The sequence below is a fragment of the Neophocaena asiaeorientalis genome, unplaced genomic scaffold (assembly GCF_003031525.2).
Source record: "Neophocaena asiaeorientalis asiaeorientalis breed wild unplaced genomic scaffold, Neophocaena_asiaeorientalis_V1.1 scaffold110, whole genome shotgun sequence".
Taxonomy (NCBI): domain Eukaryota; kingdom Metazoa; phylum Chordata; class Mammalia; order Artiodactyla; family Phocoenidae; genus Neophocaena; species Neophocaena asiaeorientalis.
This window is the reverse complement of record NW_020175053.1, coordinates 5,576,989-5,598,031: the sequence shown is the minus strand read 5'-3', so window position 1 is coordinate 5,598,031 and position 21,043 is coordinate 5,576,989. Positions and strand designations below refer to the sequence as shown.

At 45.4% G+C, this 21,043-nt stretch overlaps 1 protein-coding gene across 1 annotated transcript in view; it reads right to left on the bottom strand.

The window, feature by feature from the left end:
• LDLRAD4 (low density lipoprotein receptor class A domain containing 4) overlaps window positions 1-21,043 on the bottom strand; it is a 297,425-nt gene that overhangs the window by 234,300 nt on the left and 42,082 nt on the right.

The following is a 21,043-nucleotide window of genomic DNA, read 5'->3' as shown; positions in this document are numbered from 1 at the left end:
ATTTATTTATTATTTATTTTGGGCTGCGTTGGGTCTTCATTGCTGCACGCGGGCTTTCTCTAGTTGCGGCAAGCAGGGGCTACTGTTCGTTGTGGTGCACGGGCTTCTCACTGTGGTGGCTTCTCTTGTTGCAGAGCACAGGCTCTAGGCACCTGGGCTTCAGTAGTTGTGGCTCGCAGGCTCTAGAGCCCAGGCTTAGTAGTTGTGGCACACGGGCTTAGTTGCTCCGCAGCATGTAGGATCTTCCCGGACCAGGGCTCGAACCCGTGTCCCCTGCATTGGCAGGCAGGTTCTTAACCACTGCACCACCAGGGAAGCCCCTGAACTAATTTTTTTAAATGATGCTCTCCTATAGCTCCTTTAAGTACACAGCTATTCCTACGGACTTTTATTTTCAGGTTAGCCCGGGCGGCCTGAATGACTGGGAGGATTTTTTCACAGCAACCTGACCATGCAGGACTCCCCTCTGGACAGGCCCTGTGAGCACTTCCTCCACCACCAGGCTAATCCACCACCTTCCCTACAGAGCGTGACAAGGAAACCAGACACACTGCCAGTTGTCACTGCACCAACACAGTCAGCTTTTGAAGACCTCCATAAAGGTTATTCTGAAATCTCCCGTGAGAACACTGTAATAACCAACTGAAAACAGCATTCCATTCAGTGGTTTGCATTCCTGAGGATGACACTGGAGTAAAAGTCACCTCCGCTGGCCAATGCAAGGAGTGCCACCTATGACCAGGAAGAATAACGAGAATTGATGGACATCAGAGCTTCTCGCCGCCGCCACCCTGCCTGGTGTTGTCACCAGGACACACAAGGACCCTCCCCCATGAAGGATGGTTCTACAGGTAGAGAGTGTCTTGGGGCCCGGAGGGGACTCCACTGACCCACGCTGACAAGACTGAAGTCAGTCCCCTGAGTATCTCTTTGTCAGTGGGACAGAATTTCATTTGTGTTTGTGTCCCACCCATCACAGGTCCTGGCATATAGGAAGGTCCCCATAAACTCTGACTCAACAGTAAAATGGATAGATGAATGAATGGATTTGAAATGTAAAACAGGAAAGGTCATGTGGACCCTCTGCCTTCCCCGAAAATATAGTCATAGCTTTTAATTTGTTCCAATCTTGACAATAGCCCTCCTGGTAGGCACTGCTCTCCCTATTTTGTGGAGCAGGGGACTGAGGCTCAGTGAGTTAAATAATTTGTCTAAGGCCACAGTAATGCTACGGGGTAGAACACAAATGTGAATTTATATCTCTCTAGTTCCAAAACCTGTACCTTTCCAATATACCAAATCATCTTAATGAAAGTATGACTCTGCAAAGTTTCCCAAGTAAAACAAAAGAATAAGCAAAGTAAATATGTTAATTTCAGAATTAAAAAATATTTCTCATACTGTCCACTGTAAATAATATAAACCAAAACATGTCAAAACACAAAACTTAGATCAAAACCCATCTGGAAGCTGTTATTCCAGACGGAAACAGCAACTGAAGCCTGGAAACCTCAGGCCCAGTGAGGAAGAACTCAGGTCTGGGCGAATGAAGAGGAAGAATCTAGGGGATGAGAAAGGAGCATGGCTAAGGCTGCCTCCGCCCACCCTCCCTGTGGGAGAATTTACTGATCGGTCCACACCAGTGCCCATGGCCTCTCTGATCAAATCAGACTGTAAAATCTCTGAGGGTAAGAACTGTGTCTTCTACCTATATATTTTTTCTGACCAGATCTATCACCACACTGTACATATCACAAAGGTTCAAAAACAGTTGGATTAGAATTAGCAAATGAATAAATGAATGGTGAACTCTGTAAGCAAATCGAATAAAGTAAAAGCAAGAAAGAACTGAAGTGCTCGCTGGCAACTGAAAGGGTTATGCTTTCTTTTGGTTATTAGAGCAAACACAGTCCTGCTCTTTCCCTCTGCCCTGACCGCAAGCCCAAGTGGGCCTACCCTCAGCTCCTCTCTCCATTCTGATAGTAAAGAAGTGGTTAATGCCAGTCTGAAGACCACAAACACTATCATCTTGGCCATTTATCTAGCTCTGTGACGTGTCCTGATGCATCATTCAGTGACCTGTCATCATTCTATCAATGGTTTAAAGTTCAGTGATGGGCTTCTCTGGAGAATATACATCCTGTAGGGTGAAGGCCATGACAAAGGGCAATAATCCACCCAAATTCACTCCTGGGTGTCCTCATAAATCTCAAATAGAAACTATTTTTTTAAACTCCATGTTTGGCAGTTGGTTGGAGGTAAATCACATGGGAACTGTACATTCCACCAGCTGACCCAATGACAACTTTGTGAGCACTGATGGAGTGGTTCGCAGGCACGGACACTCTTGAATGAACGATGGCCTCCACGGGTCAGCCTTTCCTTTCAACAGTGTCTGTGAGGCAGGAAATCATGAAACTGAGCGGGATGTTCAGCCTTCATCCCACAGCCAGGCTTCTGGAAGTGCTCTGGCAAAGCTCTCTGGCACCCTCCTAAGCTCCAAACCCAAAGAGCCTCATCAGGTCCCCATCGCCTGTGCCTCTCAGAAGCACCTCATGCGCTGACAGCACCTGCCCGGCCCTCCACAGTCACCAGGACTCCATGTCGCCTCCCTCTGATCATCCGCGTCTCTGACACCCTCACCAGCATCTTTCCTCCACCGAGCCCCTAAAATTTGCTGCTGCCTGGAGTGCTGTCCTCAGCAAAATCGTCCTTGCTGAATTTTACTGACTTTACCTAAATTTGCTCACCAGTGGAGAAATGCTACCTGGACAGCAGGAAGAAGGGAGTGAGAGAAGGAGGAAGCAGGAGAGGATGGACCAGAGGCTTGCTCAACTACACCCGTGTAACTGCACCACACGGCTGACATTCAACCGTGTACAAATTTATTTCTGGCTGTCCTGTGGTAGGAATTCAAAGCCTAACACTGAGAAACAACCTTCAGTTGCTTTGTCATTGTATTTGGTTAAATGATATACAGTTAAAAGGGCCGCCTGCTAACAGACAAGCACAGCAAGAGAACCTCACTACAGGTGACACAACAGTGCCCAGGACAGGCTGACAGGAGCCCCAGCAAGGACAAGTGAGTCCTCAACAGATCATTCTTCAAAAAGGCAGGCACGGGACCTCCCAGTGTTTTTCAAGTCTTAAATACAATCATCCCAAAGTCCATCTCTCCCATCTCTCCCACATCCCTCCCTGTGTCCCTCAGACCCAACTCTCATCCAACATTCCAAGTCGCAGAAAATGCTTACTCCACAAAGACAGATCCTACATAAGATCTTATTTTAAGTGGTCAAGATCTAAACAGTTTTCCGACTGATGTTAATTTGTTTTTTAAGGTCCTTAACATCTTCAATACATAGTATTAAGAGTGCTGAGAGCCTGCTGGAGGTGGGGTGCTATGTCCTATGAGACTCACCCCCACAAAGCAACTCCCAAGTCCTCAGTTAACTCACAGAGAGAAAAGTAAAATTATAAGTAATAATCATAACAGGCTGGCACATCTAATAATTACTTGCAAGAGAAACTGGAACCAGACTGCACAGAGAACAACCTACCTGGAATTAGATTTTCATTGGCAAATCATCCTCATCCAACTTATCAATTCCCAAAGCCACTTGTTAGGTATTTGTTACCAGCATTCTGAGGCCTCAAGAGCCACATTCAGAGCCTACTCCCCAGCAGAGCTGAAGGTCTCTCCAGTGACACTGCACCGTCCAAGCCAGGGGGCACATGGAGGGCAGGGCGGGTCACTCACAGGCCTCCTGGCCACGTACACCAACAAGTCTAATCCACCAGACTGAGAGCGTTTCTACTCTGGGTGGCAACTACAATCTCTTTCCAGTTATGGGGAATGGAAAAATGCAGCAAAGATATCTTATTATATTAAATAAAGTCTAGCAGAGAGGACAAAAGCAAAGTATACAGGAAACAAAAAGCAAATATAATTTGAATAACCTGTTATTTTGGGGAAACCAACAAAATATCTAAAACCAGCTAATCCTAAACAACAGGGTGGTTCTGTAGCCATATTGGAAATTCCTTCCTAACGATAACTCAAAATCCAGAAGCCACAAAAGATTGATAATATAACCACATAAACATCAAAAACTTCAGCCTGGTAAAAATCAAAGTTAAAAGACAAATGACAAAAACTTGGAAACAGTATTTGCAAATTTCATCACAAAATCTACTTCTCTAACATATAAAACGCTCCTAGAAATCCAAGAGAAAAAAAAGTACAACAATCCACAAATACAAACGGCTCTAAAACTCATATGAAAGATGCACACTCACTCATAAAAATAGAAATGTAAGTTAAAAGTACATTTAGATCATATTTTCCACCTATCGGGTTGGTAAACTCCAAAACCGTGGTAACATGCTCTATTCCTGAGGATGTGGTAAAACAGGCACCCTCATCCACTGCTGACTGATGGGGTGTGCTAGTGCCACCTCAGGGAGCTTGACTGGCAATGTCAACCAAAACCACAAATGCACCTGCTCTTCGACTTGACAATTCCAGTTCTGGTAACTTATCCTAAAGGTACACTTGCACATAATTAAGTACAATGAAATTAAGCAAAATAAAATATTTACTGTATTTTGTTTGTATAAGCAAAATTTGGAAATAAGTCAAACGTTCATCAATAAAGAACTGGTTCAATAAATTATGATGCATCTATTAAATGGGACACCAGACAGCTGTAAATAGGGGGAAAGGGAGGGGAGGGGAAAGGAGGAGAGAGGAGAGGAAGGAAGCTTTCTATGTGCTGATGTGAAGGGTCTCCAAACCATGTTAAGTATAAAAAGCAGTGCAGGAAAATGGGTGTGACACGTTCTAGATAAACAGAGGTGGTGATGGTCAACACACTTTCAAGTCTGTCATGAATGATTAAAATGATTCTAGAAAGATACATAAGAAACTAATGACAGTGATTGTGGGACAGGACAGGCACAGAGTGGACAGAGTAGACCTTTGAATCAATACTTTTTTTTTTTTTAAGTCTTTATTGAATTTGTTACAATATTGCTCCTGGCTTTTTTTTTTTTTATGTTTTGGTTTTTTGGCCGAGGCATGTGGGATCTTAGCTCCCTGACCAGGGATCGAACCCGTACCCCCCGCATTGGAAGGCGAAGTCTTAACCACTGGACCACCAGGGAAGTCCCAAATCAATACCTTTTGACAACTGATTTTATTTTTGAACCATGAGATGATATTGCCTAATTGAAAATAATAATAATAGTTTTTTACACATGACATGATAGCTGTCTTTCAACCCAGACTCCACATCAACAAGCTGCGGCTCAGACGACTGTGAGTCCACCTTCCTCAGACGACCCTTTGTCTCCCACATTGTTTACAGCCCCCCATCCTCAGGGGACCCTTAACATCCTTTCACAGTACTTGGTTTGCCAGTCCTCTATCCTCAAGTCTGTTTCTATGACAAGGATTTTCAGAAAACATAAATTATTCTTGAATATCATAATTTGAAACTAAAACAGAAGGGATCCCTTTTCCTAAGCCTGCACCAGGTAAACCTGAAAGAGCTGAACCCTCTTGGGTTAATCGTGAGAGCAGCTGGCTGATCTCCTTACACTGAGTGAGTCTGAGAGACACCCATCCTACCCAGAACTTTTCCAGGAGCTCTAACCCACAGCCTGCACCGTGCCGACCTTCAGGGACATGTAAGGTCCAATGCCTTGAACAATGTCAACCAAGACTGGGGCTGAGCACAGAAACCTGCTAGCCATCCACACCCCTAGTGGGAGAGCCTCTGCACTGGGGTCCACGACAACCACCAGGACGCAGGTGCCTACATCCTCCCCCACACCACAGAACTGCACTCAAACCTTTCCAACTATTCACCTTTACTTAAAAACCCAGAAACTACTCTCCCTGCTGGCAAGTTGCACTAACAACACTTCAGGCCATAGTTTTTGCCTATGGCCTCTGTACAATCTAAGCTAGCTCCTTCTTATCATCGTATCCTACAGAACAACTAGGACCATTTTAATTCTTTTACTATTAGAACCTAGCGCCCATACATCTAAACTGTTTTATCAAGAGCTGCACAGAACAATACATATGCATCCCTTTCACAAGAGAGTTTTGTTTGTTTTTTAACTCACTCCCTCTTTTGTAGAGTCAGGGAGAGTAAGGGCAGGAGGGTCAGTTTAGAAAGATTTAGCTCATGCATAAAATAGCTTTTGATGAATGAAAAAAGGAATTAAGTCCTCAGAGGGCAAAGTTACTTTATTTCCCTCTCAGTGGAAAGGAGAAGACAAATGGGAACCCCCAAGACAGCTGGGCCTAAGGCATGCTCGCCCTGTGCTCTACTCCCGCCCGCCTGTCCTGTTGGCAAATCTGGGGTCAACAGAGCAGGCAGAGTTAGACAGCACACACCCTGGAGAAATCCAGAGAACCCCTTTATTCATTAAAGACTACCCCCAACAAATCTTCTAAAAAGAAGGAACCAAAAGCTTTCCTTTGGGACCATGGCCGAGTTCTTTTATAGTCAGATCCCAGCACTCCAAAACAGAAACGGTCACTTCATATTTTCCTCTTTTCCCTCTGCAGCTGGAGGGCTAGCATGAAGTCCGGAGGGAGAGGCCACAGGGGCCCCGCAGGAGCCTCTCGCCCGCCTGCCCCTTTCCAAGGAACCACTGCAAACATTTTCCTTTCACTCCAGAGAACAAAATCCCAAAAGGCACTCATCTGCATTTGGCCTCCACGAACATCAGTAAATATATAAACTACAAATGTGAAACATCTCCCAGGAATAACAGTGCAGCAAATAAAACAATGTAAGCCTCTTTACCCTACCCCCAAATTACCTGTTCTCCTCCTCAAGAATCACTCTCCTCAGGTAGCATCAAACCATCCTGAAGCAGTTGCTTCTAACAGTTTTCTTGGAAAGTCAATACCACCCAAGCAAGCTGTTACTCCCCTCCGCAGAGCTGCTGGAAACGAGTCCCCAAGCTGCCAACACCAGGTTTGGCAAACTTCGGCTCCAGAAAACCATTAATCTCGTTATGGCATTTGGAGGTCTCAACAAAATCGCATTTCCAAATGAAATAAACCCAGTCTCCCAAACTGGGCTGCATTGGAACAAGGAAACAAACAGCAGGGAGACAGCAATGAATTACAAATGGCATGCTAATTACCAGTCTACTTCCAGAAATAGCTGAAGACTGCAGGATTTTTGCTGTTGTTGTTGTTAAAATAACTACAGCCTTTATTCTAGGGCTGGGCAAAAGCATCTGATTTATTCAAATGCTTCAGCTTCTAAACATAATCACATTTATATGTACTTATCTGGGAGGGGGAGTAGGTGGAGACAAACCTTGGGGGCTGGGGCATGGGTCCCCAGAGACAGCAGTGGGGGCCAGGGGAGAGCTGACCAGCTGTGATTAGGCATGTCTACTGGCATCACCAAACCCACCAACAGTGTGGCTGACAGAGAGGGACCCTCCTGCTTGCTCTCTCAGTGGAGCCCATCTCAGACCATATGGAGAAAGGAGGGGGGCAAAGGTAACCAAATCTCGACAAAGTGTCTCAACACTTTCAGCACTTACTCCGAGTGGTAGGTGGATGAGCAGCAATGGTGCCTAGCGAGTTTTACAGAATTTAGATTAGAGTCCTGCTTTCAAGAAACAATCTGCTAAAGAGAAAAACAGGAGAAAGTGCAAGAGCACAACAGAAACATGGTCATTTCATGCCACTGCCCTTGGTTCCCTAAGGACAAGATGCACACCTCTCCCTGTGTGACTGCAACTCAAGGGATGAATACCTCACCTCAGATTCCTATTTGTGCTATGGATGCAGAGCCTACAGGTTTAACTGCAGAATTTGGAGTCTGAGCCCTGTTTAGAGACCAACCCACCGCCCCCCACCCCTGCCCCAAACCTACTGCCACCTCCTTATGCCTCTAAATATGTCCCATCCTCCCACCCTGGCTCTCAAATTTCAGAATGTTCCAGCAGGAAGTCTCCTTCAAGCTCATCTCCTCCAGCAAAAGTTCCCCCAGGTTTAACAAAGCCATAGGAAGAGTGTTCTTGGGTCAAAAAAGTTTAGGAGAGGGACTTCCCTGGCGGTTCAGTGGTTAAGACTCTGCACTTCCAATGCAGGGGGCGCAGGTTCCATCCCTGGTTGGGGAACTAAGATCCCACATGCCACGCAGTGCAGAAAAAAAAAAAAAGAGAGAGAGAGAAAAAAATTTAGGAGATTCTGGGTTAAACAACACTACAGCTTTCTTTTCTGTCAAACTTCTCCGAGCCTCTAATATGCTAAAGGTACGTTAAGAATCTCCAAGAAGGAGATCTAACAGGCAACCTCTATAAACTTGATGGACTAGAAATCTTTTCTCTTTGCCACCTCCTGAGACCAGTACTCCTCTGAGGGCCACACGCTCTCCAGCCACCTTCTTCACTGCCGAGCAAACATCTGCTGAGCACCCATTCCAGCCAGGCACACAGTGGCTGCTGAGGACACAAAAATGGAGAAGACAAACGGGCCTCCAGGCACTCACGGCTGAGGATTCTGAGACTCTGAGGGGTGAGCGGCTCAAAGCCATGCAGATAATTACTGGCTGGTCTCAGAGCTCAAACTAGTGGCCAGCTGCCAGTCCACCACACTTTGTTCCTTGCCACATCCATCTCTGATTAGAAGAGGTGTTCAGCCGTGGAAACGTGTTGATCAGATGGAGTTCTCACTCAGCCTCTCTAGGCTTCAGGTTTTCTTCTTTGTACAATGCAAAAGATGGAATCGGTGACCTTCACAGTTACTTCAAGTTCTGAAACTTTAATTTTATAATGTCTGTCTTTGTCAGTGTGTGCAGTGCTCAATCTTCCACACAAACACAAATTAAACTCTTTTTGTACAATCATTAAAAGCACACACACCAAAATATACATTAGAGTTCACTTTTACTGGGGAAGTCTTAGAGCCTCATAAGAATATGTATATTAAACAACAGTGGCTATGCCCTTTGTTCCAGATATTCAAGAACAGGTATCACCCGAAACAACAGTATAAAGATTTTCTACCCACTTGGAAGCCAGCAGACCTCCACCCCTCCACAGTGTACTAAGTATACAGTGCTGACCACTTCAAGGTGTCAGCTGATCCTTTAAAATTCATTCTACTTCTACAGGTCTAAGCTCACATACAAGCCATCTGGAGCTATGTTTCATGTTGAGTGAAATCCCAGCTACAGGCTGCCCTGTGCCCACACTTGGACTCCAGAGGCAGGAGCCGCTGGTTTTTCCTGGGTAGGGCTTGGGCACCTCCGTGGGGATGAGTCTACAGAAGGGTCAACTTCTAGGTTTCCCCAGTCACCAGGTTCATCACAGCTCCCCAGGATGTTGGGCACATTACGCAAGGTCACAGGTGCTGAGGGAAGGTCCCCTGTATGAGGGAAAATTCCAAGCAAGAGAGTAAATGTCTCGAGCTTCTACAAAGTCCAGATGCTAACAGGGGCTTCACTACTGCTGATGCTTCTGTCGAAGCCACTTCCCTTAGAAAAGCGTTGGTGTTTAACTCCTCAGTTGCAAACAAAGATTGCACAGCTCATTTCTTTAAGGGAAGGAAGGTTTACCTACAAATCAAATGCTTGATTTTCACTGTGCTTGATTACTATATTTTTATGCATGTCCCAAATCTGACCAGCCAGTTACCAAAATGCTCTTTGCTCCTAAGCATTTTCTAATAACTAATGAACAAATCTGACAGAATTCACTTTTATATCCCTTGAGAGTACTGACAATCTCACAGCTATTCCATGTAAGAGCAAACTAAAAAGATACACATTTTTGACTACTCTAAACAATGGGCTGGCACGCAGACAAGTAGGTAGGCTGTTCTAACGTCAATTACAATGTAAAAAAGAGTGTAACCAGAATTTTCCTAGCAACCATTAAAAATACCATTTTCAGGGCTTCTCTGGTGGCGCAGTGGCTGAGAGTCTGCCTGCCGATGCAGGGGACACGGGTTCGTGCCCTGGTCCAGGAGGATCCCACATGCCCGCGGAGCAGCTGGGCCCGTGAGCCATGGCCGCTGAGCCTGCGCTCCGCAACGGGAGAGGCCACAGCAGTGAGAGGCCCGCGAACCCAAAAAAAAAAAAAAAAAACATTTTCAGCTGGCCTTACAACATCCTCCATCCACATCCTCCAGTGTAGGATGGGGTCTACAAGGGCAGAGGCTGCAATGAAGCCTCTCACGTCAAGGCTTACTCCACCACTTACTAAGGGTCTGACCTTAGGCAAGTCACTTAAGGTCTCTGACTTCCACTTCCTTACTTGTAAATGAAGTTTCTGGATACATATGATAGCTGTGGTCTCTTTCGTTCTAAAGAAAAAGACATAACTTCCTTTCCAGTTAATAATAATACCACAGACCTCATCCTTCTGATGAGAAAAATCTCTTGCTATGTATTCAGATTGAGTTATTAAGACTTTTTAAGAGACCATTTGTCATAATTATCTCCTATTTAAGCCATTTCTGGTCCAATCCTTCTGATGTGCTCCCAGCCTAGAGCCTCAAAGTGACAGTCACCTTGACCATCATCAGCCCTTTCAGCATGGGCAGAAACTAGTGTTTAACATGTATATTCCTCAGCTTACTTCATAGAATTAAATAGCCAGAGGTTAAAAGCAGAGTCAACTAGGACAAATCTGTCATTCCAACCTCAGAAATCATTTAGTGTAAACTGAGAAAGAGCTAGCACTGAACTTGTTCTAAAGGACTCCTCCAGCCCCCAGCCTGTGAGCCTGACTCCTCCAAGATCCCTAAGGAGGATGGGACAAGCTTCCAACAGTGCACGTGGAAGCAAGCTTCCAACAATTTACATGTGATTTTCTGGGACTGAAAGCAAGGTAAAATGCAATTTTTAAAAATGCTTAAAAGGAAATTTTAAAAGTAGCTTCAAAGGTGATCAGGAGAGATGACAATGACTAACGAGGTAATACTGACACCTGAAAATTCACATGCAATGTGAAAAAAATGAAGAAGGAAGGTGACATCCATCTAAGACTTCTTAGTTAGGCAGTCACTTTTTAAAAGAAAAAGTATCCTAAAGTTATGATTTAATCCAAAAGTGAACCATAAGATAACTGTACTCCCATATTTCTTCTTCTGTGATACAATGAAGGACTGGTGTGAAACAATATTCCAGTCCAGCCAAGCCAGCTCATTTGTACAGGATTTGCATGTATTTGCACAACTTCTGCATGAGTAGGTGTTCTCGTCATGCGTCTAAATTTTTTAAAGTATTTTTTAAGATATTTATTTATTTAGGCTGCACTGGGTCTTAGTTGCAGCATGCGGACTCTTAGTTGCAGCATGCATGTGAGATCTAGTTCCCCGACCAGGGATCGAACCCGGGTTTCCTGCATTGGGAGCACGGATTCTTACCCCCTGGACCACCATGGAAGTCCCCATGCATCTAAATTTAATTAAATAATTTCCATATCTGTAAAATGCCACAAACTACTGCTGACTTAGAGAAAATGCACACACACATACACCAACACATAGGATCAGCTACAGTTTGTAGTCTACATGGCAAGAGCTTCCCAGCAGCAACCTAGAAATAATGTCTTCTCTCCACCAAATTACTCTGTCCACAAAAAGACCAGGTTTCCAGAACTGGAAAACTGATTACTTCTACAGAGACCATAGAAAGGTTGTAAAACTGAATTACAAGAAATGCCAACCCATGCCAACTTGTCAAAAAATATGTAACTTTGCCAAGACCTAAACCTGTGATTTCAGGTTCACATTTTCATTATGTATCTACCTTAAAAGAAGTCAGCAATGAAGGTTCACAGTATTCCTTTGATGGGGTGCCCAAGCCCCAGAATCAAAGCACATGGCATCTGCCTCAGGAGCCACCTCACCAATGCCCAGAATTGACCTCCTAGAGTCCACACTGCCTCCACTGTCATCCCATTCCCAAGTGGCCCCTGAATTGGAAAGATCCCAGATCTCTCTCCAGTGGTCTTTGTACCCCGGAATGATCAGGGAACAAGTAAAGGGGTAGCAAAGAAAAAATCTTAGATCAAGACTGTTGATCCTAAGTCAAATGTCTAAGGACATTTCTAGACGCTAAAAATGTTTTATAACTCAAGTTTCCATCATCTATACTCATCTCAAGCCATATGATCACCTGAAGTGGCTGGCGAAAACAACAGGAATAGAGTATGGGTCACAGAATCACAAATACACACAGAACACACCCAGGAATAATGTCAGCAGCCTACTCACGGATCACCTATGTTCGCACCCAACGCTGTTGTTACTGTTTGCCATCTGCTTTTGAAACACCTAAGACAATGAGCCAAGGAAAACATCAGGCCTTCAGAAATGCTGTATTATTCTCTCTATCCACTCCACCATCCAGCCAAACAGCAGTCAAATAGCTCCCTGAGGCCAGGAAACTTCTGAACCCCACCGCACTTCCTTATCACCTGCTGAGCCCTTGATGGCACACAACTAGTGCATGAGGACTGACTAAACTAAAACACCCAACGCTGAGCATTTCTTTTTGGTACCCTAGAAGGGAAAGTTTTATTTTACTGAATATTTTCCAAAATTTCATCTGATTGGCTCAAAAGTACCATAATCAGCTAGACCAACAGATCTTGGGGCAATATTTCCCTGGTAAACAGGAAATGCCCTACGCTGTGGCCTCTACTTGCGACACCCTGTCCACCTCAAGCATAAAAAGCACGATTTTCAAAAACAGAATTGTAAGAGAAATGGAAGAGAAAATTACACTGGCCATGAGATGACACATTTCTATTCCTCAGAAACACTGCTTTGTCAAAATTCAGTAATTCTTAAAGATAAACCACACTTACATTGAATGTGATGCTCACTGTTCCCAAGAATCCTAAGATCTTAGTGGCTAAGGTTTGGAACAGAGCAGCTGCGATTCAGACCAGGCCAGTCTACAGGGTCTTCTGTGGGAGAAAGAAGGGCTGAGCCTGAGGTGAGGCAAAAGGTGCCCGAGGGCCCCAGAGACCTGAGCCAGGTCCCTGCAGCTCCATTCGAGGGCGCTGTGGCCGCGAGCAAATCGCTGCACCTGCCGGAGCCACAGCCTCTCTAACCACTTCATTCCATTTGTAAAAGGCCTTTGCCAGGACTAATACTGTATGGTTTCAATCAAGTACGCAGTAATTATTTGCTGAGTGAATGCATGAGTGAACATATAAAAAGAATGAAAAAACTAACAGCCGATTTTGCCTTCAGATGCCTTTCCTGGTGGCAGAGGTGCTCTGCTGCCGATTATACTGTTCATCATTCTGTTTGCTGGAGCACAAGAGGCTGAGCCTGAGTTGCGAGGTGTGAGGACTTCTGTGAACACAGACTGGCTGGGGTAGGAGGAGGAGCAGGGTGTTCACGCACCTGCTCACACATACTCCCTGGAGGGGCCCAAACTCCATCCAGGCTTGATACACGGTCCCTTTCAGTTTTGTTTAGGTTCTTATTGCCTGGAAACTGAGAAAATACCTCAGAATTTAGTTAGCCTCAGGAAATTAAAATCCCTGTGTGTCACAACAGGTCCAGATGTGGTCCCTGCGTGGGCTGACTTTCTCAGGGGGCCGCAGTGCAGAGCGAGGCCTCCAATTTGCCCACTGGTGCTGGCAGTGACAGTCCTTATGCCAGTGACTGTACCCTCTTATATTCTTACAGGCCTACCTTAGAGGCAAAGGTTTGGTATAAATCAGCTACGGTTTAAATTTAGGAATAAGAGACTTTTTCATTTGTGTGGTATACTGTAACTTCTTAGAATATACACAGCATTTGACTTTTACTTAGTTTTATATCTCACTAAGTGCTTTGCTGCTGCCCACGAATAAGCAGTAGGTCACACATCTGATGGTAGACAACAGAACTCTTTCAAGATACTGTGATTTTTGCTTCTTATCAAAAAAGAAAATACACACACAGTCATACAGAAATAAGGCATAAAAAGATGCCTAAAACAAACCCTTATCTTTTTTTTTAAGAATACTTGCCTGGAGAATAAATAAAGAAAATGATAAAACTGGAGAAAGCAAATAAATAGAATCTTTATTAGTTATCAATTCTAGCCAAGCAAAGTTTGGATAGTATTCTAATGGCTTCAGGATTATTTTATCCAAAATAAGTTAGATATGCGAAGAAGTAGATGTTGAGATAGTAGGAGAAGACTTAGAATATAAACATAATCAGATTAATGAAGAAGCTGCTGAAAATTCTCCAGAGAAACAGGACCAAAAGGACACACACACACACACACACACACACACACACACACACACACACACACAAAGAGAGAGGAGAGAGAAAGATTTATTATGAGGAGCTGGCTCACACAATTATGGTGCCTGAGAAGTCCCTCGATCTGCCGTCTGCAAGCTGCAGACCCAGGGAAGCCAGTGGTGTCAAAGGCCTGAGAACAGGCGAGCCGACGGTGTAAACCCCAGTCCCAGGGCAGGATGTCACACCTGAAGCAGGCAGGCAGGAAGCAAGAGGGCCAAATTCCCCTTTTCTCCGCCTTCTGTTCTATGCAGGCCTTCAACGGACTGGACGATGTCCACCCACACTGGGGAGGCCATCTACTGAGTCTGACTCATCTGGAAACACTCTCACAGACACACCCAGAAATGTTTAATCTGCCCACCTGCAGACTACAATGGGTGCTTTAAGACCCACTTCACACGTCACCACCTCCGTGAGTGTATCCACAAACCTTCCCAGTAGGGTGTACACGGCCCTCTCTGCCCTGGGCCCCTTCGGCACCACATGTTGAGCGCAAGTCACTGTGGACTGTGACCAGGGACATGTTGTGGGTCTCCTCCATCAGATCACGAGTCCCTCTGTGAGGCAGGGCCTGTTTCCCAGTCATCTTTGTGCTCAAGCCCCCCAGAGGGCCAGCACACAGCTGGAGCTCTGATGTGGGTTAAAGATAAACTTTATCACCAACAGCTGGTCGTGACCCTGCTCATTGTCCCACTGCTCCTCTTCCAATAACAGCTTCTCTGTCTTCCCACACTTTTGAAAGCCAAGGTTTGCCCAGATTGAGACGAACTTCCCTATCCTCTCACCTGTTAGCTTTCTTTCTTGATTTGACCAGGCGATTCATGCTCTAAAGACAATGGAGGCGCCGGAGGGAGGGTGAGGCTCCCACCATGCACACAGACGGCGCTAACACCATAGAAAACCTTCCCACTGCACAGGATTCTAGAAGTCATTCCAGTAAAAGTCTTGTGGCATTCTTATCACAAATAATGTACTGTTATCTATAAAAGGTCATAATTTAAAATTTTTCCAATTCTCAGGAAAAACAAGAGTCTGACCAGAAATTCTCCCGTTTTTCCTTTTTTTTCACATTTCCTGTCTGTCTCCCCATCAGCACCCCTGACAACACAAGAGCAACATGCAGGCCGAGTGCGTTGTTCCTGGAAGTTGGCCCTACCTGGAGTCTTGTGTAAGGAATAATGCTTCACTCAGAACATGTACGAGAGGCCTGCTGGCCTGAATAATATTTATTACCTCTATAGGAAAGGATAGCTCTCAATTCTATTCTTTCACTTCCCTTTAATTAGTTCACATTTTAAAATCTTGTAATTTTAAGATCACCTCCATACTTCAGCATATCTTTCTTTTGGATTCCTAATGGTGTCTAATCGAGAGTGTGCTTTTAAAAATAAGTTTGGGGAGTATTTTTTTAAAATGAGGATACCCAAAGAACTGAAAGCAAGGACTTGAAGAGATATTTGGACACCCATGTTTAGCACAACAGCCAAAAGGTGGAAGCTACCCAAGTGTCCACTGATGGACAAATGGATAAACGAAATGTGGTCTATATAGACCATGGAATATTATTCAGTCTTAAAAAGGAAGGAAATTCTGACACTTGCAATAACATGGATGAGCCTTGAGGACACTATGCTAAGTAAAGTGAGCCAGTCACAAAAGGACAAATACTCTATGATCCCACTTGTATCAGGTCTTGAGCAGGCAAGTTCCTGGAGACAGAAAGTAGAAGTGGTTGCCAGGGGCTGGGAGTGGGGGGAATGGGCATTAGTGTTTAATGGGAATAGAGTTCAAGTTTTTCAAGATGAAAATAGTTCTGGGGATGGATGGAGGTGATGATTGCACAACAATGTGAAAGTACTTAATGCCACTAAACTGTACACTTTAAAATGGTTAAAACATACTGTTTTCCACAGCAACACTACCTTTCATAACCACCAACAGGGCACAGGGTTCCAAATTCTCTGTTACATATTTTCCACCACACTTTTTGAAAAAGGGGAGCAGCAGAATGTTTGAGAACCAATTAAAGATCAAATAATAGATAACTGATTTAAATACCACAATACTAAGTGGTAAAAAGTTCTTTTAATGATGACTCAAACGCATCCTTATATCTTGCAAAGTACTAAAAAATACTTCACAAACCCACCTGAACCTGTAAAACAAATTTTCTCAAATGACTGAAGAATCTCAGCACATTCTCTTATTTTTATGAAGTCAACAGGGGTACTGAGAGATAGGGACTGAGGTGACAGGACATGTGGCAGCTGCCAGACTAGCACCACAGGAAGCAGAACTCCCTGCCCAGTCATTGCACTGGGCAAACATGGATCAATCCAAACAGAGAAATAAAGAAAGCCAAAAGCATCATTATTCTTGGAATATAACTGCATAGGTGAAATATTACAACAGAACAGAACCTGCATATCAGGTAGCAACTTTGGAACTTTTAAAAAGCAAAAGTAGACGCAGGTCGTGTTTGGGACGAGTCCTTCCTGCTCTAATTCGCTCTGGCTCCAGGGCACCCCTGACATCCTGCTCCGAAAGAGAGGTGCCTGGGTAACCTTCCCGGCTCCTCCGGCTCCACCTGAGGACTCAAGAGAAACATTTCTGCCCCTGGTGGACCGTGAGGCCCAGGCAGCATGGGCACCACCCCTGACCTGGCTGAGGCACTCTCGCCCACACGGTCTTCGGGCAGCTGTAACGCTTTGTGTTTGCAAGTGATCTGCACACTTATCCAGCAATCCTGTCCCCCAAAGGCGACTGGCCACTCAGACAGAAGGCACTGAAGTGGGCACCACTGAGTAGCGCCAAAGCCCCGGCGAGCTGTGGATGAGGAGGTGAAGCACTCGTTGCCTGAGGTTTCCTCCACTGTCCTCTGGACAGCTGCTGGCCTATCATAATCACCCCCAAGCAAGTCGCCAGAAAAACTGTAGAGAACAAGGCACAGCAGATCCAGGGAAAGAGGGGGAAACTGCTGATTAAATGCTGGGCTGAATCCACACAGACCCCAGATGACCTGCGAGCAGCCGGCTCCCCTTCCAAGCACCAAGCTTGCGAAGGTAACCAAGCACTGGCAAGCGGCCTTCGGCAGGAACCATCCCCAACACAATATTACAGGAAGTTCAAGAAGAAAGCCCACAAAGAAAACCCCCAGCAGATGGGGTCCCTTCTTGTGTTGTCACACAATTTACTAAGCGGACCCCTCTCCTCCTCTGCCCGTCCTCTTCAATCCTGCCAACACCTCCCTCTCCCGACACTCACTATGCTTCCAAAATGATTTTCCCGAGTTAAATGAACTTTACCTTATGCTCTATTGCAAAAGCTCTTAACCTTTCTGGAGGTCAAAATCTTACCGAGAATCCCATCAAAGCCCTGGCCTTCTCTGCAGGAACAGGCACAATTTCCAGGAATTCACATATGTCCTGGGTCCCATGGGGGTTAAAAGCCTCTGCCCAGTGGTTGCCTCCTTCCATTCCCTTCCTGCATTGAATCTGAGAAACACTGGGCAACCGACCTCCATCTGTAAGAATTATGTAACTCTAACAAATGTCAAGAATCCTTCAGGATTCCTTTTGAAGGGGAGGCCCACCAAACCCGCTGGTATTAAGGCTCGAAGGGGAGGCCATCTCACAGAAACTCAGGAGGCCCAGCCAGTCAGACACTCAGAAGCCTTGGAGGACGCCCTCCCAGATCACAACCCCTGTGCCTGGCACCTGCCCTCGCATGTGCACCGGTGTGACTTTGTGGGGATCACTGAGGCTCCGTCTGCTACAGCTGGCATCCGCTGCCACAGGCACATCCTCACAAGAGCCTGACCTTGGCGAGCACATTCACACGTGAGCGCCGTTCACCCGGGTGACACCCGCCGGGGCGGACGGGCAGGAAGACAGATAGGCGCTGCCCCCACCCCACGGGCTGCAGGAGCCGTCCCACCCACACACACAGATTGAGCCCACGAAGCCACATTTTTGAGCTGCTGTTGAGAATCCCATAAAAAGCAATGCTATTTCTAACCTCCCGCACCATGGAAAAATACACACGCCACCAAGCAACCCAGGATCTCTGAAAGATTTATTTTTATACTCTCCCCCATGCCCCCCACCTTTACCTCCCCGACAACATTTTTAGGTGGAAAATTTGCTAGCTTTTTAGCAGTTTAACGCTGTGCTAGGCACTGACTGATGAAGTTGCTGTGTTTCAGTTTAAAGTGAAACATAAAGGTGTTTTTCTAATACAGCTCTGAATGTCTACTTAATAACAATATAGTCTAACAATAGAAGGACAGCGTCCAACACACAGGCAGAGAAAATTCCCAAGTTCCCAGGCCACAGGCAGAAACAGCAGAGGTAACAAGGTTCTCTTCCCAGCCTCTAAGTGGTGTCCTGCCTGCTGGCCTTCCTCTTTGTATTGCTGGGTTTTCCTAACTCAAACACAGCACATGGCATCCCTGATGCCCTTGCTGAGTTTCAATTTTTCTCAGTGCCACTCTTAACCTTAAAGTGGAAGAATGAGGGAAAAGCAGTGAGATGGCGCTCAGATCTGAATCCCCTGACACTGCACAGACATGGGGTGGGCAGGAGGAAGGGAGGAGGAGGAGAAGAGAGAGGAAGCAGGAGGTGGAAGGGCCTGAATGAGGCATAGAGAACCCAGAAACTCTATCACAAGCCAAGAGGGACCCTGGAACTAGTCTACCTGGGATCTATCCCAGGACCCCTCCCACTGGAAACCTTGGTGTCACCTTGGTTTCAATGTGCTCACCTTGACTTCCTTGATGACAACCTCGAAGGCCAGAGAGGCACCAACCCACCACTGCCCAGCTTCTCACACAGCCAGTATGTCTTGGTGCAGCCTCTGAATGACCCCAACCTAACTGTGAGGCAGAGTTTAAATCCTCCTTCAAGTTAGGGAACTCCCAGCACAAACCTTTTATGGTTTAATCGACTTTACTGGACACTGGCAAAAATACATTTGGAGAAAATAAGCATTCCTGTAGACAGCAGAGACCTACACTCAGAGGTTATGCTTCTCGCAACACTACTGATCCTCTGTGATGTACCTTGAAAGTTTAAATTTAACACAAAGACAGAAGTTCAGGTCAGGTTGCAACACCTGTATCTACGGTTATTTTTTGACTGCTAGAGCATCTCCCCACTGGGACCACAGGTCTCACAATGCAGGACTCCCACTTGGCTCCCTGGTCCTCACCATCCACTTCAGATCCCTTAAGGACATTGAAGGAAACCAAAAAAAGAGATGGGACTTTCCCCATCTGAACCTTTCACAACTGTGCTGAGAGCCAACCGGGTCTAAGTCTCACAAAGAGGACAGGAAAAGGTGCAAAAAGCTCGAATTAATGGTTTGTTTACCTCCATCCCAGCAGCTTTGTGCTTGGCCAGGGCACAGGCACTCCACCCACCTGACTCCAGCAAGATGCCCCATGAAATTACTCAGCAAACCTCCTTAGTCCTGCAAGAGGACGGAAAGCTCCGCCCTTGCTCTCTTCCTCTGATCCAGCCAGCCATGGTCCTTGGGTAAGAGCTGGCATTTCGATGGAAAACAATAACTGACATTTCATCAAGCTCCTACTACGCACTGAATGCTGAGTTAGGCATCTTCACAATAATTCCACAAAACAATTACTATCCTACTTAAAGATGAGAAAACCTGAGACTCAGAGGAGGTTAGGACTTGCCAGAGTAACAAAGTGAGTAAAAGCACAGAATTCGAGCCAAAGGCCATGTTTCCAAATATACCTTACAGATATGATAAGGCAAAGAGGGACCTGTCTTCAAATTTATCAAGGAGGTCAAATTTTTGAAATACACTTAATAACAACCTAGACATGGGGACCCAACCCGATTTTAAAACCAAGTCCAAAAAAATCCACTGTACAGTAAGACAGGCACATTCTGCAGTTAACAAAAAGCCCAGAATTCCTTGGGCCTTCCCATCCCAGCAGACAGAGCAGAGTGGTAATGCCTCCAGTCTGTCCTATCAGCATGTAGGAATGTCTCCCGGTCCAGCTGTGAGCTTTAAGGGACAGAATTTTACAAGTAACAGAACAAATATAAATTCCAGGACAATCAGCTGTAAGAACCTATCTTAGAGGTGTGAAAGCTCTTACAACACCTCTGAACCCAAGTATGTACCTGGAAATGACCTGTACTGCACCAGGTGACATGCAGTTCTGCAGAAAGGAATCTGTTCTTAACCACTGTTATGTTCAGAAGGAGCAATGCACTTTACTTTTAATTTAAAATCCATATACAGTAATGTAGTCAAGAAAAAGTTTTCCATTACCAATTCTGAAAGTTGCTTAAAATAGCTGACAGAATGAGGTAACTCCATATACGGGAGAGAATAGGGTAGTTATGTAATTTGCAAGATTTCTACTTCTGTCAAAATTCTGCAAATCAAGCTGCATAGTCCTCAGGGGCAGAATCAGTGGTATGTTCAGTTACCCAGTAGAATTCTACATGAAGACAGTTCTAGTTTGTGGTGGGCAAAGTCAAAGAGGACTACATCTGAGATGATGATGAGAAACCACGCTGTGCCCACACTCTCTCTGGCTCTGGTGTAGACAAGCTGCCACCTCCTGCTTCAAGCTGGTGGTGGGTATGCCAATTTATGTAAGAAAAATGGCACACCTCAGCAATACCATGTCTGGGAAGGTAAGGGATTCTCAAACATCACACTGTCCTGTCAGGTAATGAAGAACCACGTGAACGA